This window comes from Lutra lutra, chromosome 3 (genome assembly GCF_902655055.1).
Source record: "Lutra lutra chromosome 3, mLutLut1.2, whole genome shotgun sequence".
NCBI lineage: Eukaryota > Metazoa > Chordata > Mammalia > Carnivora > Mustelidae > Lutra > Lutra lutra.
Genome location: NC_062280.1, coordinates 36,125,340 through 36,151,755, shown reverse-complemented (window position 1 = coordinate 36,151,755; position 26,416 = coordinate 36,125,340). Strand labels below are relative to the sequence as shown.

The window sequence follows — 26,416 nt, the reverse complement described above, 5'->3', positions numbered from 1 at the left end:
GGCAATATAGGGTTGTTAAATGTAACATATAGTCATATGAACAACATGTAAATTATGCTTTTAAAACTTAATATTTAAATACTAAGTGTAACAGCAAATGGTATAGCTTCACATCACTACCCCATGTTCAATCTACCAGAATGCATCATCCACCTGAGCTGATTAGTAAATGGGGGGTCCTGGGGGTCCTGGGTGAAATCTCTGTCAGAGTACCATAATTGTTTAATGGCAAGTTGCACATAAATGACAAATTCTTCTAGCCATCTGGATCTGTTAAGTGGCTTCATGAACCACAATAATGTTAAGGTCAAAGAATCAGAGTGGGACTCTGTTTTCCTATTTCATATTAAAGGCAGAGAGACCCAAGGAAATGAAAACACTCAAGTGAATGAAAATTGACTTCATGAATAAAAAATGAAAACAGGAATCAAATTATATTAAGAAGGTAATGGGGATCTATTCATGAACATTGTGATACTCTCAGTAATTACATCCTACTCATAGAAATATCTACAACTTGGTCTCTTCCAGAAGAAACTGGGAATTGAAAGCACTTTTCCCTTGTGAGGGCTTCTGAGACTTCCCTTCATTCAGTGATTCTCCAACCTCATATGCTTCATCGTTAGAACCACATGAGAAATTGTCTTACCTGGCTCAGTATAACCATTAGACTACCTCCCAAATGCCAACTGGCTAAATCATTGACTTTAAGCTACCAGCCATAGAGTTTTTAAGACACAAGACCTCTTCCTTCCTCTTTTCCCTCATCTACAATCCCTCCCAATAAAAACAAATATAAAACATATCAACCTTAATAAGACGCTGCCCAACTGCTGTTTATAGTTGCCTCCCTTGAGTATGAATATCATTCATGTGGAAGGCAGAATCCTTGCTCTCTGAGGTGGAGGGGATTTAAGACCACTAAAACAACATAAGAAGTAACAAAATGTTTCAGATAAGTAAGAAATCATTAATAAGGGCATATATTATGTGGTGAAAGACCTCACCAAAAGTCAGACACTTATCACTGGACACTCTTCCCCCAAGCCACTTATATAATGCCTGACTAGATTTGGTGAAAATCCAATCTCATCATGTTATCCCCTGCCCCCAATCCATCTTGTTTCTCACATATGATGGCATTCTCTACAACATCATCATAAAACTGAAGAGTGTCATAATTAATAGAATGGACTCCGAAGCCTAATGGCCACATTCAAATTCTGACTCAACTGCTTTGAATTGTATGACTTGGTCAAAGACTCAGTCAGCCTGTGCCTAAGTTCCCTCATTTATAAAATATATCCTAAATAAAGTAAGACTTGCCTCAAAGTTGTTGATGAGTTAATATTTGCCAACCATGCAGGACTATACTTGCAACATAATAAGCCTCTACCAATGTTAGCAGATATTATAATTTTACCCTCCTCATCTGATCAACTTCAAGTATTTCAGCCTAGGATTCAAAGTCTTAAAATAGTTACATACTTCCCCAATAATAACTAATATCTAACACATATATTTATAGTTTTCAAAGTAGTTATGTCTAATTTGTTTCATATAATTCTCACAAATGTCTGAACACAAACTTAGTTCCATGTTACCCACTAGCTGGTCTACCTGGCACTTGCCAAGAGAATCACCTGACTGTCCTGCTACCCGTGCTGAAGCATCTCTTTAGAGCTACCCATATGAGGAGCAGCTCAGTGGAGCTTCTGCCCTTGGGACTTTCTGGGGATGTTCCAACTTCAGCCCTCGGCTTTCTCTGTCCAAGGTGCTTAGTTAGTGGCCTTCTCCAGATGGACAGTCACGTGGGGCACTCTCACCACCAGAGGTCACCAACGCAAATTTCACACATATCCCATAGCTTACATTTTAAGTTCCCCATTCCAAACACAACGGCCCAATTTAGTAGAAATCATGAGAAATTTTGGTGGGAAACCATGAGACAGAGAAAGAAATTCCATTTTTCTTGAATAGATAAGCCAAGAAGGCAATGCTTATAAACTGGACTATTAGGACTCAAATCCAGCCCCTCTCACCAGACGGTACTGCTTATCTGGTGATCTCTCTCTCTGCTGTGACCCTTGTTGCTACTACCTATTCCTATGAATAGGAATTCCTATGAAGCTGTCCTAAAAAGTCTGTGTGTCTACAGGCATTTGTTATATGCCTCGAATGTCTACAAGTGGTTAAATAAAAAATCTTTGAAAATTCTAGACTGTGATCTAGAGGCAGGCCAGGAAATGGTTCAAAGTTCTGCTTCATAATCAATATTTTTTAACTTAACTCACTACACGAGGAACTCTGAAAATGCCAGCTACTTTTCTTTCACATAAACGCTTCTTGGAGGGTAAACTCAAGGTTGGGAGAACTTTTTAGAAAGTATGAAAAGGGAATAAACAATATTTCATGTTTAGTTCAATTCTTACTTACATGGGGTAAAATGTTATTAGAACTAATTTAAGTAGTAATGAGGAAAAAGTGATTAAAAGTGTAAAGATTTCAAGACTTAACCATCTAGCAAAGGGCTTCCTTTTATGAAAAGATCTCACCAAGAGAGATAAGGCAGAGCAATACTTTTTTTTTTTTTAAAGATTTTATTTATTTATTTGACAGAGAGATCACAAGCAGGCAGAGAGGCAGGCAGAGAGAGGAGGAAGCAGGCTCCCTGCTGAGCAGAGAGCCCGATGCGGGGCTCCATCCCAGGAGCCTGAGATCATGACCTGAGCCGAAGGCAGCGGCTTAACCCACTGAGCCACCCAGGCGCCCCAGAGCAATACTTTTTAAGTTAGATATTGCTTTCAACAATAATGAGGGTCACTGAAATATGTCTATTTAAAAAAAATTATTACAAGGAGAGAATTACATTTTTGTAAAGAATGTAATTCTGTAATTCTGTAATAACTGTAAAAAAAGTAAAAAGCATCTTAAGGTAAAATTCCTAGAAAACAAACCAATGTGAAGAAATTCTGGGAATTAAACAGTAAAGTTGCTGAGGGTAAAAGGGTATGTTAGAAAAGATTGGGGAAAAAATGGGTAAGACTTGCATAGTTTGGAAATATACAGACAGTGTCCATTGGGGGAGAGGGTTAATCTTCATGATCATCACCCCATACCCCAAATTAACATAAATCTAATTAAGAAGAACATGCCTGCTATGCAAACACACCTTCAAGGCATCCCCTAGCTACTAGTCCCCTATCCTGCACCCCACTTCCAACCAGATTTCTACTTCTGAGACCCTTAGATATAGAAATTCTAGAGCCATCAGAATTTCTGGAGCCACTGCATCCAAATATTTTAATAAAATATATTTTGTACACAAAAATAACTGAGGCACAACTACAGTGGTAGCTATGAAAGATTAGTTTCAATTAAATATGGGCAAGTGATTTCAAATAATATAATCACCTACTCTGAGCCACAAAAATGCGTGCCCACAGCAATAAATGGAATCACCAAAGGAAACTGTCAAGTCAGGACCTGATAATCTGTTCTATCCTGTGGATTCTTAACAATATGCAGGAAATGAGAAGATTCAGAGTGCTTAAGGCAAAGGTACCTGCAACTTCACCTATGAGGAATATGGTGCAGTAGAAAGTACACGAGGTTAAAGCGAAGGCATGAGGGGCGCCTGGGTGGCTCAGTGGGTTAAGCCTCTGCCTTCGGCTCAGGTCATGGTCTCAGGGTCCTGGGATCGAGCCCCGCATTGGGCTCTCTGCTCAGCAGGGAGCCTGCTTCCCTTCCTCTCTCTCTCTCTGCCTGCTTATCTGCCTACTTGTGATCTCTGTCTGTCAAATAAATAAATAAAATCTTAAAAAAAAACCCAAAAAACAAAACCGAAGGCATGAGCTTCCATCCTGGCCCCACTATTAACAGGACAGAGAGGCCAAGGAAGTAAAAGATAAAACAAGAAAACAAAAAGCCACCAACGCTACCACAACAAAAAACAAGTTTTTCTACTTCACTAAGAGCTGACTGAGGATGGGAAAAGGCTTTACCCAGGTTGGAAGGTATTGGTGATCATGGACTATCTTGATGGGTTACTGCGTCTCTGTCCTGCCCTCACTGTCTACCAGAGCCTGCCCTCCTCCACTGTCCCATCTGACTCTGTGATCTTGGTCACAGAGATACTCTTGAAGTAGTACTTGGGCTGAGGCTGCAGAACTGGGTCAAGCCCTTTTAGGAACCAGAAAATCAAGATTACTGTCTTCTGTGGCTCTTCAATGGGGCCACATGTCCTCAAGCCTGTGGAAAAGTCTCTGGTTCAGGGAACAATGAGTTGACTTCGCATAAAAGCAAGACTCGGGAAAGGAACTACAGGTTTAGGAAATTCTTTAAATGAGTGTCAAGAACACTAACAATAGAAGAGCTATGGGTGCCTACTTATTTACACAGAGTAGGGGAAATTAAGATTCACTGTACATTCCAAAGAACCAGGGATCTTGTCAAAGTGAAAGGAAAAGACAAAGCCTTGGTCGTGCTGAGCCATATGCTGGGGCATCCCCACAGCAATTTGAAAACTTTAGGTAAAAAGCATAAAGAAGATTAAAAGGAACCAGAGAAACTATTATCGGTGAGATAGCACTTTCTCCCCTGCTTCTACCAGTGGCCCTGGTTCTACTCAGCCTAGGTCTGGCTCCTCGCTTTGGGGTCCTGAATGTCCAATAACACCAACCTCTGGAATGGTCCATCCCTTCAGGCTGATTAGGGTCAAGGTGACCCAACTAGTTTGAATCTAGTCCTAAGACTCAACTATATTCCCCCAAACACACCATCAAACACAGAGACAGATATACGGATGAAGAAAGAGATACAGAGATGCAGACACAAAGAGAAATCTATCCATTCAGACTGGCAGAAGAGAGTTTAACTTTTTGTTAGCCAGGAAGAGGCTAAATTTTAAACAAGGTCACTTATGTGATCAGTGAACAAACAACACACTGACCATCGACCACAGGCAAGGCAGTTATTAGGCTCAGAGAAAAAGACAGTGCAAACAACTTTTTCTTGTTTCAATTGAGTTAAGAAGTTGCTCTGGGGCACTGGCGGGCACAGGTGATTGAGCATCTAACTCTTGGTTTCGGCTCAGGTCAGGGTCTCAGGGTCATGGGATCAAGCCCCACTTCAGGCTCTATGCTCAGCACAGGCTGCTTGAGACTCTCTCTCTTCCTCTGCCCCTCTCTGCCCGGCTCTCAATCTCTCTCTACAATCAATAAATATATCTTAAGAAAAAAGAAGTTGAGAGAGGCAAGAGTGCTTCACCCCCATACGGTGATAAAGGATGTAGATTTAGGGCAACACAAAATCCTTCTACAGAATTACCCTTTTTTTGTTCTGTCATAGTCTCAGAAGAGTCTGACTAGGTGATTCTGTAGTAAGCAAGAGTCCTTCCACGCACACAGACTCTTCGCCTCCATTACCATGGCCCACTTGCTGAGGGCTTTCAAACAATTTCACTGGAATCGGGGAGGACCGTTCAGAAAATCATACACAGACACAGGATGTCTTAAGTCACCTCGCCTTGGATTTTGCAGGAATGAGGTCATCAGGAAAGGGGGGCAGTGTAAAGGTCCCCTCTACTATAACCTGCCTAGAATTGCACACATCCATGTGCAAGACCAGGACAGTGGCCCCTGAAAAGGGCAGTCAGGCCTTGTTCCCTCCCTGCACTTCCCTAACTCGGGGAAAATCACCAGCGTGCAAAGTCTAGATAAGCTGGGGGCCTCTGATTTCATAAATCCAACCCAAGCAACCATTAACAGGAAGGACGCTTTGTAACGGCAGAACAAGAGACCCTCCCCTAAGGCCACTATAATTACTAAACTTAAAACACTGAGTACTTGACCTTATTTTCTATTACTCTTCTATGCCCACTTTCCCGATCAGGTCATGCTTATCTCTAGGTCTTGGCTCAGCAAAAGTGGTGGTTACAATGGCTACCTTGGATCAGATGACCCAGCTGTTCTGTTTATTAGCTGTGTTAGTTACCTTGAGCAAATTATCTAATCAATCCAAGCCTTGGTTTCCCCACCTGTAAAAGTGGTTGGTATGAGGATTTAATTAGCTCACTCCTGATGATTATAGCAATTTGTCTTGGTATTATTATACATTGTTTGGGCTTCACTGAGAAGCAGACACTGAGACAAGGGTCTCTGTGCAAGTAATTTATTTTGGAGGTGACACATTTAGGATTTATGGAATTTATTTAGGAGGCAACTGACTAGTAGCAGAATGGGAAAGCAAAATAAGGAAAGCAAACAGCCAAAATTGTGTGCATTACCAAGCAAGCCATCATGATGGATGCTGGGGCTTAATCTCATTGGGAAATCCCGGAGCTAGTATAGGTACGCCCCGTGCTAACGCCCACAGGGCTGAAGGTCTGCCTTAACTCCCTGTTACTTGTGGCTTGCCACAGCAGGCAAAGCAAGTGAGAGGGACCAGAGAAAACACTCAGGCAAAGAACTACAGGTCTTGGAGGCTAGAAGTCCATCAGAATGCATGAAGGGGATGTGGACAGGGCCCTGCTAGCATCACTCCTTAACCCAGGACACATCCTCCCCCCCCCCCCGCCCCCATTCCTCCCAATCCATTCAATTCCTCCTCAGTTGTAGAGCCCAGCTCTTGTCCAGGCTCCTCACTGACAGGCTCCCTGACCACAACACTAATGTCCCACACTGCTCTCTGAATGGATGACCTACCACTGTCAATAGGATGTCACCAGACCCTACTGTCATATCTTCCAAACTGCGTGTTCTCAGTGTGTCTTCAGGATTGAGAGCACGTGCTCCAGAGTCCAAACTGGTCCCACAGACTGGCTTTAGCATTAAGTATTGTGCAAATTTATGCAAGTCACCTCAAGTAAGCCTCAGCTTCCCACTACATAAAACAGGGTAGTATTTACAATAGCTAAACATGATCCTAGGATTCTTGTAAAGATTAAATGACTGAAAACATCAAAGTGCTTAAAATAATGCCCAGCACACAGTAAACACTCATTAAATCTCAGCTATTGTTTTAATGACAAACAGAAATACTCATTTTCTACTGATTGATAGTTTTTCTAAAATATAGGTCTAAAAGAAAAGTCAAATCACTGGCTACAATTACACACACATATTACTAGTTCATCTTTGGTATTACTGCTCTCAAACCTTACATGTGTGCTATTATCTGATAAAGTTAATGTGCAGATCTGGACCCACAGATGGAGGCCATGCCAGCGGCCCGGCCCACATCACAAACCTAAACTGTAGTCAATCTGTACTTACAAGAAAGGCCTCACTGTCAAGGAAATCTAAACACTTATACCACCAAACCTCCATCTTTGGCTTTGGCTAGCTCATCTTACTCTAGAAAACAGGACCTGCCAGCCTCATAAGGAAATCCCACACCCCCTAGCCAACCATACCTGTTTCCACACTACCTCTTCTAATACCCTATATACCATTTGCCCTTGCCCAAAATCCTCAGGAGAGAGTGATTCACTGTTTGTTGGGTACTCTATCCCCTGCCCCCAAATCCACGGATTGTTTTCCTTTGGAAAAAAATACCAAACTCATTACTAAATTGTTTCATTATTTCACATATCCCATTCAATCCTCTAAACTTTACTAAACAGGTATTATTATTATTTCCCCATGTTATAGATGAACAGAAATTTTAACCACAATAAAATCTGGCTCCAGAGTCTCTGTTCTTCAAATGAAGTTGTGAGTCAGGTTGTCTCTAGAGAAAAGAGAGTTTTTAAGGTAGTCTACAGTTTGGCTCCAGAAAATCACTTAAATTACCATTTAAATGGTCCTATTAGTTACTACCTTCAGTGGATTCATTTCTAGGTAAGCTAATCACAGGGTAGCAGAATATGCCACAAATATATAGCACTTGGCATAAACATTTTTTTTTTTCGGAGTTGAAGGCAATTGAGAAGAAGCAGATATAAGTAAAGGTCTTTGCTCTCCCCTGTTTACCTAACAGCAGGACGCGAATTTATTTATTTATTTTTTAAAGATTTTATTTATTTATTTGAGAGAGAGACAGTGAGAGAGAGCATGAGCGAGGAGAAGGTCAGAGGGAGAAGCAGACTCCCCGCGGAGCTGGGAGCCCGATGCGGGACTCGATCCCGGGACTCCAGGATCATGACCTGAGCCGAAGGCAGTCGTCCAACCAACTGAGCCACCCAGGCATCCCAGGACGCGAATTTATAAATGTTCCCCTCCTTAGCTACCAAGATGGACAAAATTTAATCACTAGGGACAACCTTTGATGTGGCATCAGTGGAATCTACACAACAAACTTTACTAACTAGTCTGTATCTTCCATTAGTTCCCCCATATATCTGCTTCCCATAGAAACTCAAAGTCCTTTTAGTCTTGTTACTTCTCCAAAAATGTACTATTCTTTTATTAAAATGCTATATAAGCCCAAGTTCTAACCATCCCTTTGAGTTATTCATCTCTGTGTACTCCCAAACACTAATAACGTTGTTTTTCTTGTTGATCTGTCTTTTGTCAGTCAGGTTCACAGGGCTCCAACTGGAGAACCCAAGAGCATAAAAGGGTATGGAAAATTTTTCCTCTCCTACACGAATCTGGCTATGAGTCTTGATGTGAGCTTCTTCAGTTGTGGAGTGAGTTTGCTTTATATGGATCTCAGTTCTTTGATGGATCTAAGAAGTCTTGATTTTCAGATTGCTCAGCATTTATCTGTTGTGAGGACCAGGGTGACAACTTCTAAGCTCTACACATGTCAGAGCTGAAACAGGAAATCACCACACTATCTCTTAATAACAGATATGATACTTTAACACCAAAAAAATTAGGAAGGACATAACCTCAGCCTGAAGAATAGTCTTTCCCAAGAAAGGGCAGTTGGTGACTTCCACTAAACATGTCAAGATGTATATGTATTTTGAAAATATTTCAAATATAGAAAATCTTACTAGAGAAAACTTTTATTCTATCAAATCTAATGGTTTTCTTGATACAAGTCAATCTGTAGATCTATATTTAAGAGAGTAATACAGAGTAACATTCAAACATCCACTTCTTTTGGTTAATTATCATAGTCATAGCCAATGGAAACAACAAAAAATCAATTTAAGAATCAAGTCAAAAACAAAAAAGTAACAATAATCCAAATGTTATTTTTTTCTCATCCCACTATACAAACAGAGAAGCTGAGGAACAAAAGCCTCCATGCCTCCTCTTTCTCCCACCAGGGCCAGGCACCTTGCTGGGAAGGACACTGGAAAGTGTGGGTCTGGGTGGGGGGTGGGAAAGTGAAGTGCACCTTGCTTGGCTTTCTTTCACACACCCCAATCCCCAGTCCTGTCCTACAAAGTGAGGTTTAATCTGAGAATGAAGTCACATAGAGGCAAAAATATCTTTTCTACCTTTTAAGAATTGTTGGAAAAAAGGATCACTATCCCAACTTTTAGCCCTGTATTTTGCCAAGTCTCCAAAAGCTGCCTGGTCACAACATGTCACTTTGCCTTTGAAGAATGACTCTTATAAAAATGCACCTTCATACTATTTGAGACTTGACATCGATCACACCCAAGGGACTGCCACATAGGAATCATCTTCATATTATACAATCAAACTTACTATTCCTTGGGCAAAATCCCATCAGAGCTAGAAAAAACTTAATTTCTCCTAATAAATGGAAATGCTTTCTTTTGCTAAGAACCACTTAACCATTTGGTTGTTTATCTATCCCCCCCCACCCCTTTACTTGTGTCCTGTGTCATTTCTAAAGTGAACACTTTGGAAATAGGCAAATAATGTACAAATGTGTGCCAATTATAGAAATGTTAAGTCAATCCAATTCAGAGACTACCTTAATGAAGCTTCCTCACCTGCACCAGGCTTTGAAAGACAAAAGAAGGAAAGATATTCCTAAGAAAGGAAACAGCATGCATATGCTGTTTGCATAAATGTCTGAACTGTATTATTAGAGAAGTGTAAGTTAATTAGTCCGGTCAGTTCTGCTATAGTGCTTGTTTTGTAACAAGCAAATTTGTTCAAATGCAACTAATATATCAGGGAACAACTGGAGCATAATGCAAATTTCCCATTCGATTATGTGCAATTTCATCTGCAAAAGCATTAGGTGAAAGCTGGAAACCACCCAGCTGAAGCAGGCTGCAAAGAAATTCGCCAAACGCACACATTCACAAACCTCAAACATCTGCCAGCTACTGAAGTTCAGAGAGTATTTTAGGAGTTACACCCATTCACACCTGCAGTTAAAACTTGCCTCCTAATTCCAGATAATCCTTATTCTACCACTTGACAATAATTCACAAATTGCAATCCTCCGACAACCACTTTCACCAGCACAGTTCAGGATTTTCAGAAAGGAATGTGCCATTATTTATTGTAGTATTTCTGTATTTCTTCACCACTTAACATGTATAAGTGTGCTACCATTTTGTTAGGTTATTTTTTTTTTCAACGTACCACTGACAAAGTTTTGTGAGTGTTTTGCTCCTGCCACCATCTGCACCATAGGTTCTGTGGTTTTACTGCATGATTTTGCACAGCATGATGACTTCAGGAATGCCCATGTCCCATCCTAGCAGAGCTGACTATTCCACCAGTGGAAAGCGTATGGGAGGCAGAGCAGCTAACTTAAGAACTGCTGCTCGTCAGTCACTATTACCACACTTCACTCCATGTTTCACTCCTACCATCCTGTCTTTTAACCAAACTCACCGAAGTTAGAGGCTCCCATCACTCAAAGATTTAGAATACCATGTGCCCTGACCTTTCCCAGATAAATTAGAGTAAGAGGGGACAAACTCTCTCTCTCAACCTATCAAATATGCCCTTGATGTCTTCTTTACCTTGATGTCTTCTCTACCAAAAGTTGTTTTACCTTCCTTCGTGTGGAATTTAAAATCAACATTCCTTTAATTTTGGCAGTTGTTTAGTTGACCACGTGTCCATAATGTGTCAATGTTTACCTCTGATTATAACTACTCAAGGACATAGACCACATTTGTGTTTGGCCAGATGCTTTTCATAAGAGAAATCAGTATAATATACAGTTCAAGTGTATAAATTTCAGCAAAGAAGGGAAGAGTAAAACTAAGAACCCAAGATCAGATGCTCTGACAATATATGCAGTTCACTGAAAAAACTGCATTTACATGCATTGTGCATGTTTCACTTCTAGACAGCATACAAGGTCAAATCACTAACTGTCAGTTACAATAAGCTATCAAACTTCCGGTCAATTACCTGGTTAATAACAAAAGACAAGGCTATGACATCATTACAGTTATAATTAATTTACACAGACCAGCTTCCAATTAATCAAATACATCTTTTAAAACCACTTAATTATTTTTCACTTAGAAAGCAACATTCAGCTTTGTTAAATGAAAAGCAATCTTGCTGAATTCAACATGAATGGCTGTCAGGCTACTCTAAGACACAAAGGATGAAAGGCTTCACAGGGCATACTGCTTCAAGGTAGGAGCACTCACAGCAAAAACAAGCACAAGGTGACGGCTAATACAACACATTTGAACAATTTCTGAACATAGAGAGGTTGTCAGGAAATGGGGTAAACAGGCTTTCAGGAAGAGAACTGTCCTGGTGTTTTTTTGTCAAAGATATATGGGCACAGCAGTATTAACGTATGTAGTATAGGACAGTAGTTAAGGGCATGGTCTTTGCTAAGAATTCTACAATATGCCTTGGAAAATTTGTTTGACTGCTAATTTCTCACCTGTAAAAGGACATGAGGCAGGCTTGTTTGGTTTTGCAAGGATTAAATGAGATTAAGTATATAAAATCATAAGTTAGGAAATAATAGTGTCTTTAATCCATGTAAACAAATAAACCAAAATAAGACATTAGATCAAAGATTTTAAATAGCTTTAAAGTATTTTTACAACTCAGTAACCAATTATCATTTTTCTGGGCTTTCTGTGATCCATTATTTTTAAACTGCATCATATGATTCAAATACACACACATTTAAAAAACAATATGGTGTATGTGGAAGGTACACAAAAGCCAAGTCATTATTTAATTAAAATAAATTTTATAATAAAGTCTCAAACCAGAGTTTCTGTCAACATTATCTGATAATTTGAGAATTTAATGAGCCTCCATTTTAGGATTAAAAATCTCATTATGTCATATGACAAAAATTTTATTTTTTCTACCGTTTTAAAGTGTTACAGTCTTAACAGAAATAATTAGATTATCTTTATACATGAAAAATGAAACTACTGGATTTTTGTATATAATCTTGACTTCTGCTCCATGGTAAGGTGAATTAGTGCCAACTCCAATTCTGATCCATCAGCACTTATGATTTCCAATATCAATCATAAGCTGGTTCCTTCTCTAACAGACTACATGTCTTAGTGAAATGAGGGCTCATTAAAGCTCTTCAACTGACAGCCCTTCAGACATAGGTCCTTAACCAGGAGACACATGCGGAGCAGGAATGCCAGTGGCATCCACCATCATTCCCTTCAAGAGGATTCAAGTTAACTCCATGCTCACCTTTGCTCCATGCCTTATTTCTTTATCTGCCTAAAGTCAATGAAAAAACTGATAGCCATCCCCCCACTTAATCTCTGTGTAAGAACTGTTAGTGAATTATTTATGTGCCTGAAATCCTCCTAGCACAAGTAGTCAAGAGGGAGAAGAGCATGGCTGACTTCAGAGATGTTATGTGTTCCCACAAGGTACACGGGACGTCCACTCATCACTAGGTGGTGGGGCAGCTTGGAGTTTGGCCTGTCCAGCAGCAACAATACCTCATTCTTTCAGGAATAGGAAGCTGCCTCCCACCCTCACTGGATATGGTCCTAGTGGGGACCAACAAAGATGCCCTTTCGCACACTAACTGAAGGGTGATAATGACCAGAGGTTAGCATAACTCTCCCCCTGGAATCTAAAAATTGTGCAGAGACACTAAGACCAACAACATCTGGAGCTGATACAGCTTTAAAGTACTGTCCAAGTCCACCAAGTCTATCCAACCCTTGAGAGCTCACTTAGCTATTATCCTTTACCAACGCTTAGTTGGTTCATTTTCTGTCAATTCTCTGGGTTTACCCATAGACTTTCAATAAATCTCTTGTTCTTGAATAAGCTATCTGGATACAACGGTTAACTTACTTTCTTTTGTTTGCAAAACACTACATTTGCCAAGGGCTGGCAAGCAGATCCTAGTCTATTTCAAGCATTACTAACTCTCATTGTCTCCTGGTACAGCACTCTAGCCCATGGGAGAACCAAAACATGATGTGTACGTAAGTGGCAGCAAAGATCTGCTATAGTCATGCTATCACTAGAGAAAGAGGAGTGCGCCCAGCTAAGGATGGGAGTACGAGAGCCAACTTCTGCATAAATAAGGCAAAGTCCTCTTAAAGGCATAAACTAAGTGTCTAAACTTGGACATTGGATGAAAAATGTAAATCACAAATGGAAAAATAAATCGTCTAAAATTTGTCTTTCATTTATAAAAGATTGATGTTTAAAAAAAAAATCTAATTACTGATTTTCAAAACCTAATCCTTGCCGTTGTTCTTCATTGAAAATAAGATTACTCTCCACATTTAATAAAACGTTATCACTTGATCACTTGGTGAACACTTCTGACTAGAACGTTGAGACAACGAATCACTTAGATTTACCTACCCAAAAAAAAAAAAAAAAAAAAAAAAAAAAAGGAAAGGAAAGAAGGAAGAGATTGAATAAGAGGTTTCTTCAACCTGATAGCCTTTAGGAAATATCATGGAATTACCCTGCATGCTTTTCTGTGGGTTTACCCCCTCCCCTTGTTCCACCATCCTGTAATTTATCACACTTTTCTAATTATGAGCCCAGAGAAGAAAACCAATGAATGTGAAATTATAGCAGTAAAAGCATTAAGCAGATAATTTTATATCTCACTGTCTATATTCTTTCATTTAAGAAATATCTGAATGCCTATAAAGGAAGAGGTACTGTCCTTTCAGGCAACCACAGCCTAGAGAGCAGAAATACAGAGGTATTATGCTGTGATAATGAAAACAGGAATACATATAAAGTTGCACAGAACGTTTACACAATAGCAGAAATAAGTTTTAAGGTTTTATATGGGTTGTGGAGTAAAGAAAGAAAATACTGGGCAGGCATTACCATGTGGGCAATGCAGAGGGAGATGAAATGATCCGTGAAACTCGTAATCAAAAGTAGGAGAGTTATCTCACAAAAATAAAAGGATTTAAGTCATCACTTGGTGTACATAATAGCTAGAAGCTAAAAATTTGGAAAGCTGAAGCTCCCTTAGTAATACAAAATTAACATACCTTGAAAGAAACAAGTAAATCTTAAATACTTTGGTAGTAAGGAAGGGACTATGTAGGCAGTATGCACAATATTTGTTCCTACACTGGCTCCAACTTAGAATCAAACTGATTCATTATAACCACATGATTGCAAATTGCTGGGATTTGCAACATTAAAAAATGTAGCAAAGTTTCTTTCAGTGTTGCCCAAGAGAATCCCTCAAGGAAAAAAGAAATCCCAAATTAGAAGTAGCTGCCAACACACACAGACCTACACACACATACACACACCCTATATTTTATTTATATAAGGCTGAAGTCATTGTAATATGTATAAAAATTTCATTCATAACTACCCTGATATTGTGACTTTGGATTAAAAATGCATAAGCAAGTTTACACCATGCAGAAACAGCTGTTGGTATAATGAGAACATTCCTGGAGCTGAAGCCAGATTTGGGGTCAAATATGGATGCCATTGTTTACTAGTATGGGGCCTTGGGCAAATCATATAATCAATCCTGCTGAGCTTCTGCTTCTTTATTCATACATGAGAAAAATTCCACTTACTTACTGGAGTCATTGTGAAGAATAAATGAAATAGCATATTATGAGAAAGCACGTAGCATACTCCCAAAGTTTGTTTTCCAATCTCCCTTCCTCTCCATAAAGTAATGAGCCTTTCCCCCCATGGAACTGGACTTTATTGCTTCATAATTATGATGTTCATGTAACAATGTCCAAGAAACTAGATGGTAAAATAACACCAACACGCAAACCTGAATGCACACATTGTTAGTTGACTATTATCTAGATCCCAAAGGGCTCTTATACGGCTCTTGTACACTATCTATTGCTTCCCAGAAATTTGACACATTTTCTTTTCTGAATACAGCCAAAATTATCCCACAGGCTTTGAAATATCTCCATCATGATGTTGCACAGAGCAGCTGGCTGATTGAAAGTGACTCCCCCTCCCCCACACTCCAGCTGTCACCAGGAAACCCTCCTTAATGTGTGAAAAAAGACAATGTGATATTACCACCACCCCTATTAATAACAATCTTACAAATAGTTAGCATTTGAGATTGTTTCTTATGAAAGCTCACTATTAACTAAAAATTAACTCTTTAAGAAAAACCCTTTACCATACAAATTGCAAACCAGCTGCTTTCATACAACAAAAAACAGAGGAACGGTAAACACAAGTAATATATTTCCACTGACTTCTTGTTTCTTTTTCCATGAGTCATCTGTAATGCTAAACAACAGCCAGTTAAAATATTAAATAACTTTAACGGTGATACAGCTGTCACGGCTTAGTGGGATCAAGAAAAAACAATAACAAAAACAACAACAAAAAAACCCAAAAAACAAAAATCCTGAGATGATTTCTCTAAAAGCAGGCATAGAACTCCCATTTTTTGTAAAATATGGGTCATAATGAAGACTGGTTTTTTTTGTTTTGTTTTGTTTTTTAAATAACCACTCATTCCTCTGCATGAGAAGTTATACATACATTTTACATTGCTGAAAATCCTGGGAATTGTTTTCACAACAAGTTTGTGAATCCCACTCACAATAATTCTTAATGCCATGACTTCTTTTTTTTTTTTTTAAGATTTTATTTATTTATTTGACAGAGAGAGATCACAAGTAGACGGAGAGGAAGGCAGAGAGAGAGAGAGAGAGAGAGAGAGAGGGAAGCAGGCTTCTTGCTGAGCAGAGAGCCCGATGTGGGACTCGATCCCAGGACCCTGAGATCATGACCCAAGCCGAAGGCAGCGGCTTAACCCACTGAGCCACCCAGGCGCCCCGATTAATGCCATGACTTTTTAGATACAACTGTCTCTTGATGGTTTCTATCCCACAGATGAAGAGTTTCACACCCAGTGCCCTAAACTCTAGCGTTCTGGGGACAGGCCTTGGAGTATCACTGCAAAAAGTTCAAGATGAGCACCAGCAAGCAGAACTGCACCCTTCAATCTCTCTTAAGGCTTCTCATATCCTGAGCTTTAGATTCTGCTAAAGAGGAGGTTCACTGCTAATAAATAAATAAATAAATAAATAATCTAAGGACCACTGCTTATGTGACTAGAACTGAAGCATAAAAGGAAATCTGTCTCCTTAAAGCATCATTTCTCTCTTTTAAATGACTTTTATTTTTTTATCTTTTAGATGTTCTGTTTTGTTTTGTTTTGAAAGAATGTTTAGGGGGCGCCTGGGTGGCTCAGTGAGTTAAGTATCTGACTCTTGATTTCTGTTCAGGTCATGATCTCATCATTATAAAATCCAGCCCTGTGTCGGGCTCCCTGCTAAGCATGGAGTCTCTTGGATTCTCTCTCCCTTTCCTTCTGCCCCTCTCCCTACTCGTTCATGCTTTCTCTCTCAAATAAATAAAATCTTAAAAATATATAAATAAGAATGTTTAGGGGAGCCTGGGTGGCACAGTTGGTTGAACATCTGACTCTCGGTTTTAACTCAGGTTGTGATCTCAGGGTTGTGAGACTGAGCCCAGCATCAGGCTCCACACCCAGCATGAAGACTGCTTGAGATTCTCTCTTCTTCTCCTGCTCATGCTTTCTCTCTAAAATTAAAAAAAAAATCTAAAAAAAAAAGTTTATGTACACATGCACCCATGTAATTTTACATAAATATACATATTATTTATCCCCATCTCCATATTATAATACATTGCCAAGTAAACAAAATTATGAGCTGGTATGACTCAAGTATTTTCCATGCCCCTATATATTATATACACATAAAAGCACATAAGTTTATTTTTTTAAAAAATGGAAGATAACGGGGCGCCTGGGTGGCTCAGTTGGTTAAGCGACTGCCTTCGGCTCAGGTCATGATCCTGGAGTCCCGGGATCGGAGTCCCGCATCAGGCTCCCAGCTCCATGGGGAGTCTGCTTCTCCCTCTGACCTTCTCCTCGCTCATGCTCTCTCTCACTGTCTCTCTCTCAAATAAATAAAATGTTTAAAAAAAAAAAATGGAAGATAACGCACAGTGCATCTTTTCACCTCCTGGAACATAGTGTCCCCTCTGTAGTGGACTGTCCTGCTTAACTAACTGAAGAATACTTAAATATTAATCAGCCCCTGACCTTGACCTTTGGATAAACACCCAAAACAATTTCACGGAATTTGCTCTGTTATGGTGATAAAACTGAAGACAGTGTTTTTCTACCAGCTTTTCAAGTTTTAATTTTTTCCATGTGTTTTCTTTCTCTCACAATAATGTGAAAGCTTTGACTCTTTGGAACTTTAACATTTAAAAAGAAAAGCAGTGCAGTTAGGTAATAACGAAATTACCTCATTTATAAAAATAGGAAATGAATGAGGTAAGGTTAAGATTTGGAGTGATAACTATCTTTCCCACCTGTGCAACTGTAGCATTTATTGAGTCTTTCTGCCTTCACATGGTAGACATGCTTTGCAGTTTATTTCATTTAATTCATCCTGAGGTAAGCACACACCATGACTCCTACTTTATAAGAGAGAATTAAGGCTGAGAGGATGTAAATTTGTCTAACGAACTCAATAAGTAGTAGAAGCAGTGTTCAAAACAAGGTCTGACCAAAACCACTGCTATAGATCTGCCCATTTTCCATAGAGAACAAGAACATTATTTAGGACCTTTGAAAAATGAATGTTTCATGATGGGACAGTGTTAATTTAGTGGAAGTATTAACAGAATTTACAGAAGCAGCTATCCAAAGTGACTCATGTTTATCTGCAAACTCTCACCCACAGTATCTAAGAGCCATGGTGTGGCTCGGGAGCTGTGTGCTCTAATTAAAGTGACATGTTGTGTAGGCCATGGTGTGGCACTGACCCTTCTCAAACTTGAATGAGTCTAGGTTTTACGGCAACTGCTTCAAATCCTAAATATTTCTCTTCCCCCCCGCCCAACAATGGCCCCCTGAAAAGGGAAGGGAAAGGTTGTAAGTAAACACTGCAACTGACAATCTGAAAAAAACCAGTAGGTAAAGGGCACAGCTAATTTAGTTCCTGTGATGCTTCCAGAAAACAGAGGTATAGGGAGTAGTTATGATGAGGCCTCCTCTACTTCCTGGACCTACATGATGCATGGGAAAGGAAGATAAGGACAGAAACATTTTCATCCTGGGCTTCTGCACTCAAGTCATAAACACACCTTAGCAATATGGCTAAGGCTTATCTTTGGTTATCCACCCAACTTCTTTACCAAGTTCTAGAACGGAAGAAGGTATAATTAAGCTGAAAAGACCAAAAGGCCAAAGAATTAAAACTATTCTTTAATGCAATACTCATGCCATTCTTAAAAATACTACAGTTCCAGGGGACCTGGCTGGCTCAGTCCATAGAGCCTGCGACTCCTGATTTCTGGTGGTGAGTTCAATATCACACTAGGCATGGGGTCTACTTTAAAAACAAACAAACAAACAAACAAACAAGAAACTGTTAAAAAAAAAAAAAACCCTACAGCCGCAATAGTACTGGTATTAGCACATACTGCTATAACTTTCAACAGAATATCCTGGCATCCAACAATCCCGACTATATAGACTATAACTAGAATCCAGAAATAAACAAGTAAAATGCCCTCTAAGCCATTGTCATGATATTCAGGCACTTCAGCTCACAATGAACACCATGAAAATCCTTCCAGCACAATCCAAGTAGTTAATTTAATGCAGTTCTAACAAGCTATTAAGTAACATCTCCTCTCTAAGTGTTTTATGTGTGTTACTGTTAAACTTACTTTGCCTGCATTTTCACAGTGCATATTTACAGGCCTTTGAAGGCTTTAAGTAAATTGTCCCAAGGTCTTACACCTAGGAAAGGGTTCACCTGGTTTCACATTCCATTCTGTTACTTCTCCTCTTTATCACGACAGCAATAATTCATATTAGAACCCACATGCATTGGATTACTCCAAGTCTTGTTAAAACAGATTTCTGATTCAGTAAGTCTAGGATAAGATTCCCAAATTTCCATCCCAACAAGTTCCCAGGTGATGCTGATGCTAGTAGTTCTGGGACAATTAGGAGTGTATTACTATTCTTCTTTGTAAAATTACTTGCTTCCCCAAGCTGCCATGTGAGCAGTAAATTAGAAGTCTTTAATAGTTTACTGGAATTAACAAAAGAAAAAAAAAGGACATAAATGTGAGACATTAGACTTTTAAGAAGCAACTGCAAAGCACTAAAAGCAGCAAGATTCAGCTGTCACTGAGCGTCCTGCAAAAAATATCTACACAACTCGGTAACCAAATCATGACACTGCAGTAATTCCTTCTAATAGCAATCCTGAGTCTTCAAAAGTTATGGGCAGTTTGGAAAAATGAAGCTTGTGATCCATTTTTGGTCAGGCTTTCAAGGTGTGACTAGAAAAAGGGTTAAATTCACAGGCGGATTTCCTACCCCCTACTAAGAGAAATACCACTATTTAGGTTAGGATTGTGTTTGCCACACACACAGTTGGAGAAAAAAAGCTACTCTTCCAACACCCGAAACTGCAAGTTGTTGCTGATGCAACTTCACTTTCAACTTCCTGCCTTCAGAAGGAATCTTTTTAAAACGCTCACAGAGCCAACCCCATCTCTGAGCACGTCGTTCCCGGCGCGGTTGGCCCCAAGAAGAGACCGGGGTGCAGACGATGCGACCCCTGGTCGACTCGCTGCGCGAAGCACCCACCCGGCTCCCAGACTTGATCAGAGTGCCCAGGATGCGGAAGCGCGCCACAAACCCGGCCCCTGGCCCGGCTCATGGGAAGTGCCGACTGGCGCCCCGCACCCCCTCACCGCCCGGCGCCGCGGCCCTGGAAAAAGAGCGAGAGGCACCTGGCAGAGCCGACGACGCGAGTGGGGCCAAACAGACTCAGAAACTCACGCTCTCTACGGCCCCCGCCTGCGTCCCCACGTCTTCGCGCGCATGTGCGTCATCACGCACGGACGCCAGATACCGAATGCTCCCCGTCCCCGGGGCCTGCGGGGCGGGGAGAAGAGAGCATGGGCGACCTCGCGACGCGGCTCCTGCAGCGGGGGTGGGAGGGGTAAGTAAAGTGAGAGGGCCAGCCTCCCGCCGCGCATGCTCAGTGGCGCTCCCGCGCCCTTTTGGCCCCGCGGGGTGGGCGTGCACACCGCGTGCCGCGGCGGTTTCCCCGGGCAGGTTACGAGGGTTTCGCGGGAGAAGGTTCATCACAGAGCACCGGCTCAAACCGCCGGCTCCGAGTGACACGAATAAAATTCCTTCCTGCCATAAATGACTGGTGGTCGCCTACTCACACATGAAGCAAAGCAGCGACCTGCTTTCGAGGGACCGGACTTGGCGACAAGCGGCTAGTGGGCCCCTGTGGCTGATGAGGAACTGGCCCACCCCTGCCGTCAGGGTCCTGCTGCTGCGTGGAGGAGTCGGACACTGGTTGTGAATTACTGTGGGGGGACACAGAAACTCCCACCTTCGTGGGTTAGCAGCAGACAGCGCGAGAGTGGAGCCCACGTTTAGAAAGTCAGCCACCCAAGCAAGCTGCTCACTCCCCAAAGCTTAGGTTGGAGCTGGCGTTTATTAGTCTGTTGGCCCATTTAAAGGCTTCGGTGTCGAGTATTTCAGTGGAAGTATCCTTTGATGCTATTTTAATAGAGGTTCTGCTAATATTGTGGAACAAGTTTTATGTTCAGTCGTAGGGAGTCAGGTTAAGTTAAATGCAGTGATGCTTTTATTTCCTGCAATATGAAGAAGCTGTCCTACTGGTTGATATGGAATTTTCTAGTAACTAGGGAGAAGACATGCATTTCTCGAGAACTCCAAATGCAGGTGGTGGTATGCTGTTTTGTATTTATTGGAAGTCTTGGCAGCTGTGTTGAGCGAGGCTACCGAAAAACTGCCTAAACCAGAAGAGTTTTGATTGTCTTTTGTTATTGTTTATTGTAAGGGCTCTTCATAGAAATGTTCATTTTGGAGTTTGAAATTTAGATGAAAATTTGGCTCATATACTGGGGAATATGACAGATTTTCAAGTGACAGGAAAGATTTTTAGGAAATTGCAAGTATATATTCTTTGAGCCTATCCCTTTCTTCTCAGAATATGCTGATGAGAAATCTTGGCAGACAATGAGAAACTACATTCCTACAAAATCAACTGAAGGGGATTGGGGTGTAGATGAATTGCCTATAGAAGTATTTTATATACTTTTCTAGAAGAAAGAAGAGGTCTCCATTTATCCTTCTGATCCATGACCATATGCATCAATTCAATTAATACTAATCCTGTTTTCTATTATTTCATGCTGCTCGCACCTTTCTATAATTGCCTCATTTTTCTTGTTCTTATCTTAATCCATCAAATACAGAAGTGATTTTAAGGGAGGCACAAGTCAAGAAGTCTTAATACAGTAATCTCAAAAATGTCATATATAAAGGTTAAGAATATACTTTGGCAATTAGATTCCATTTCAAAAATTACCTGTGAAAAAATTCATAGACATTTAAGAGGATGGAACAAGTCTACCTTTTTAAAAATGAACTTTTTTTGTTCTACATGATTCATTGAGCAGACCCGAACCTTATTTTAATTCCTGTTGAAATCAGCATGTTGTATACTCAAGTCCTGTTTAAATTGGCAAACATCAGTTAGATAATTGTACATCTTAAACATTAACATGAGGCAGTCCCACATCCTTTCACTGAGGCAGGGCTTTAATAGCAAATGATAGAACAAATAACTAAGAATCAGTGCCAGAAGACCTTTAATATTAAATTTATGCAATTGTTTCATTACTTTGTAAAATGATGATTCCTAAACACTCAAAGTATTCATTATCTTAATCATGAGAAAAAGCAGCATTATGCTCATTGTGTATAATATTCAAGACCCATCTAATGATCTGAACAATTTTCTAATTTTATCAAAGATTTGTAAGAGAGCAACAATACCTGGGACTAAGCCATTTGATGTAAATGAATGTTCCTAAAATGTGGTCCTTGCATGCAAATAAAACAGTTGTGATAAGAACCTTTATACAGTTCATAAATCTAGGACTGGAACTGGCAGGAAGGCAGATCAGTCATTTTCAGCTTTCAAAACCTGGCCTGAAGGAGAGAGGACATCTAGCAACAACACCATGAGCGAATAACACTCCTGGATAATTTTTTTTCAAGAAGAGCTTGTTTTGGTATCCAGTTGCTTTTGATGGATCATTTATTATTATAGCCAGCACTGTACCAAAAGATGTACAAAACTTATCAAAGAATTTATAGCTTTCTTGTTATGAAAAAGCTTACAAATTAGATAATTCAAGAACAATTTAAGAATCATAAAAATAAGTAGAAAATTACATCATGTATTATAATGATAAGACCAACAACAATATTTAATAGTGATAGACCATGAAAACAGTAATCTTAAGAAATTTACGGGACGCCTGGGTGGCTCAGTTGGTTAAGCAGCTGCCTTCGGCTCAGGTCATGATCCCAGCGTCCTGGGATCGAGTCCCACATCGGGCTCCTTGCTTGGCGTGGAGCCTGCTTCTCCCTCTGCCTCTGCCTGCCATTCTGTCCGCCTGTGCTCGCTCTCTCTCCCTCTCTCTCTGACAAATAAATAAAATCTTTAAAGAAAAAAAAAGAAATTTGCAGTGGCTTTACTGATATCAAACAAAATAGACTTTAAGACAAATACTTGTAGAGACACATTTCATACAGAGTCAATACATCAAGAAGATAAAACAATTAGAAATGTACATGTGCCCATCAACAGAACGTTAAATACATGAAGCAAAAACTGAGACTTGAATGGAAAAATAGACATAATGATAGTTTGATATTTCAATATCCTATTCTCAATGCGTAAAGCACCTAGAAAGAAAACCACTAAGGATACAGAAGCCTTGAACAATAGTACCAACCCGATGTGTATAAACCACTGAACTTAATGATAACAGGATTTACATTCTTTTAAAGTGTATTCTGCAGAATAATCAATATGCTAGGTCATAAAACAAGTCAATAAATTTAAGAGGACTGGGATCACTTTCTATAATGGAATCGTGTTCTATGGTTACAATGGAATTAGATTAGGAATAGACAATAGAAAAAAATAGAGAAAATCTCTAAATATTTGGAAATTAAATTAACTCAAGAGCCAAAAAAGTCACAAAGGAAATCAGGAAATATTTTGAACTGAATGAAAATGAAAACATATTGAAATTTGGGAGATGCAGCCAAAACAGTTATCTAAAGGGTATAGGAATTTAAACACATATAGAAAGGAAGGATTGTAATAATCTAGGCACCCACCTTAAGAACTAGAAAAATAAGAGCAGCTTAAACCCATAGCAAGCAAATGGGTGGGAATAATGATCATATTAGAAACCAGTGAAACAGAAAAGAAAAATAGAGAAAATCGATGAAAATAAAAGTTGGCCCTTTGAAAAGATTGGTAAAATTGACAAAACTTTATTTGGCTGCCCCCCCCCTCCAAAGGAGAGAAGACACAAATTACCAATATTAGGAATGAAAGTAGTATATCACTCCCCACCCTACCAAAAGTAAAAGAGATAGCTATGCCAACAAATTGGACAATATAGTTGAGTTGGGCAAATGCCTACAAAGATACAAAACTGTCAAAACTGAATCAAGAAGACAAAAAACCTGGAGTTTGCATTCATGTCCTAGGGCTACCATAACAAAGGACCACAAACTGGGTGGCTTAAACTACAGACATTTATGTCTCACACTTCTGGAAGCTTGAAGTCCAAGATGGAGGTGTCAGCACCACCTTGCTCACCCTGAAACCCATAGGAAAGAATCTGTCTTTGACTCTCTGCCTTCTGGTGGTTTACCAGCAGTCCATAACACTCCTTGGCTTGCAGCAGCATCACATCAATCTCCACCTCTATCACCACATAGCCTTCTCCCTTCAGTTTCCTCTTCTTATTAGGACACTAGTAATAGAGGATTAAAAGCCCATCCTACTCCAGTATGACCTCATCTTGACTAATTACATCTGCAATGACCTCATTCCCAAATAAGAATACATTCTGAGGTATTATGGGTTAGGACTTCAACATATCTTTTTGGGTGATGCAATTCAACCCATAACAGATCTACAACAAGTAAAATTAACATAGGTGGAACTTGGACAACATGGGATTGAACTCTGTGGATCCACTTATATACAGATATTTTTTAATAAATATAGTACTATAAATTTTTCTTATTATTTTCTTAATATTTTCCTCTAGCTTTATAGCAAGAATATAGTATGCAATACATATACAAAATATGTATTAATCACTGTTTATGTTTTTGGTAAGTCTTCTGGTCAACACCAGACTCTTAGTAGTTTCGGGGAAGTCAAAAGTTATGGATTTTAATTGTGCAGGAGCTTGATGTGCTACTAACCCCCATGTTGTTCAAGGTCAGCTGCACCTTAAAATCTTTCTACAGGATCACCCAGCTAGCTCAGTCATAAAAGCATGTAACTCTTGATCTTGGGATTATAAGTTTGAGCCCCCACATTGGGTATAGAAATTACTTAAAATAAAATCTAAAAATCAAATCTCTCCACAAAGAAAAGCCCAGATGGATTCACTGGTGAATTCAATCAAATACATAAGTTAGAAATGATGCAATACACAACATAAGTGAAAAGTCTCTGTGCTTTTTGGTTAGGCAAATACTTCTAATCTATGACACCAAAAACCCAGCCTGCAAAAGAAAACGATTGATAAACTAGATAGCCTCAAAAATTAAAAAAAAAATTTTTTTTGAAAAGACATCATTAAGAAAATGAAAACCAGGAGCCCCTGGGTGGCTCAGTGGGTTAAGCCTCTGCCTTCAGCTCAGATCATGGTCTCAGGGTCCTGGGATTGAGCCCCACATCGAGCTCTCTGCTCAGCAAGAAGCCTGCTTCCCCCTCTCTCTCTACCTGCTGCTCTGCCTACTTTTGATCTCTCTCTCTGTCAAATAAATAAATAAAATCTTTTTTTAAAAAAAGGAAGAAAATGAAAATTAAGCTGCAGATTAGAAGAAAATGTTTTATTTCTGATAAGGATTTGTATCTGGTCATTTATTTTTCTAACTTAACAGGAAGATAAATTATTCAGTTAAAAAATGAGCAAAAGATTTTAATTGATCCTTCACCAAAGAGGATATAAGAGTAACAACCATTAAAATATTCCCAACGTCATTAGGAATAGGCCAGTTAAAACTATTGCAAAGCCTCTGGAATGACTATAATAAAGAAGACAGGTAACTATGTGCAGAACTGAAACTGTTGTTCATAGCTGGTGGAAATGTAAAATGGTGTGGCCACTTTGGAAAATAGGTATATTTTTACAAGTTAAACATATACTTATGGTACAACCCAGCAATTCCACTGTTAAGAATCTACCAAAGAGAAATGAAACATATGTCCACAAAAGACTTGAATGCACATTTCACGGTGCTATTATTCATAATAGCCATAACCTGCAAACAATCCAAATGCTAATCAACTGTTGATTGAATAAAGCAATAAAAAAGATACAAACTACTGATTCATCTTACAATGTGGATGAACCTCTGAAACAGTTTACTAATTGAGAGAAAGCAGACCCTAAAGAGTATATATTGTAAAATTCCATTCATATGAAATTCCCAGAAAATGCAAAATCTATACAGACGTGAAAAGATCAGTGTGGTTGCTTGGGACTGGACATATATGTCAGGTTAACTAAATGGACAGGAGGGAACTGTGGGGGATGAAGGAAATGTTCTAGGACTGGATTGTGAAAATGGTTTCCCAATTCTACAAATGTATTAAAAATTACATAGGGACACTATACGCACATGATGAATTTTATGGTATGTAAATTCCATCTCAACAAAGCTGTTTAAAGAGAAAAGATAACCAGTCTGTGGACATGTGTGGCTAGTCATCCACAAGTCTTAGTAAAGAGTGAGCATGGCAAACTACACAGGGCCTACCCATCCACATGACATGTTCACGGCATTATTTTTGAGTCAGGAGATACCAATCAGATATGGATGCCATACTCTAGGAATGTCTAGTCCTAAAAAGGAGCCAAGGGATCTACATAAATTTCAGTGAAGTCAGATAGAAAGAGCTAACTCTTATGTT

The 26,416-nt window shown here is 39.6% G+C and overlaps 1 protein-coding gene across 5 annotated transcripts in view; it reads right to left on the bottom strand.

The window, feature by feature from the left end:
• The window catches only part of RHBDD1 (rhomboid domain containing 1), a 125,257-nt gene extending 104,943 nt beyond the window's left edge, over positions 1-20,314 (bottom strand). For 3 of the 5 annotated variants that reach the window (XM_047721155.1, XM_047721159.1, XM_047721160.1), the window contains exon 1: positions 20,188-20,314. The gene's annotated coding sequence lies outside the window, so the exon portion shown is untranslated. The other 2 variants (XM_047721156.1, XM_047721157.1) reach the window with 2 other exon arrangements.
• Between the last annotated feature and the right edge of the window lie 6,102 nt (positions 20,315-26,416).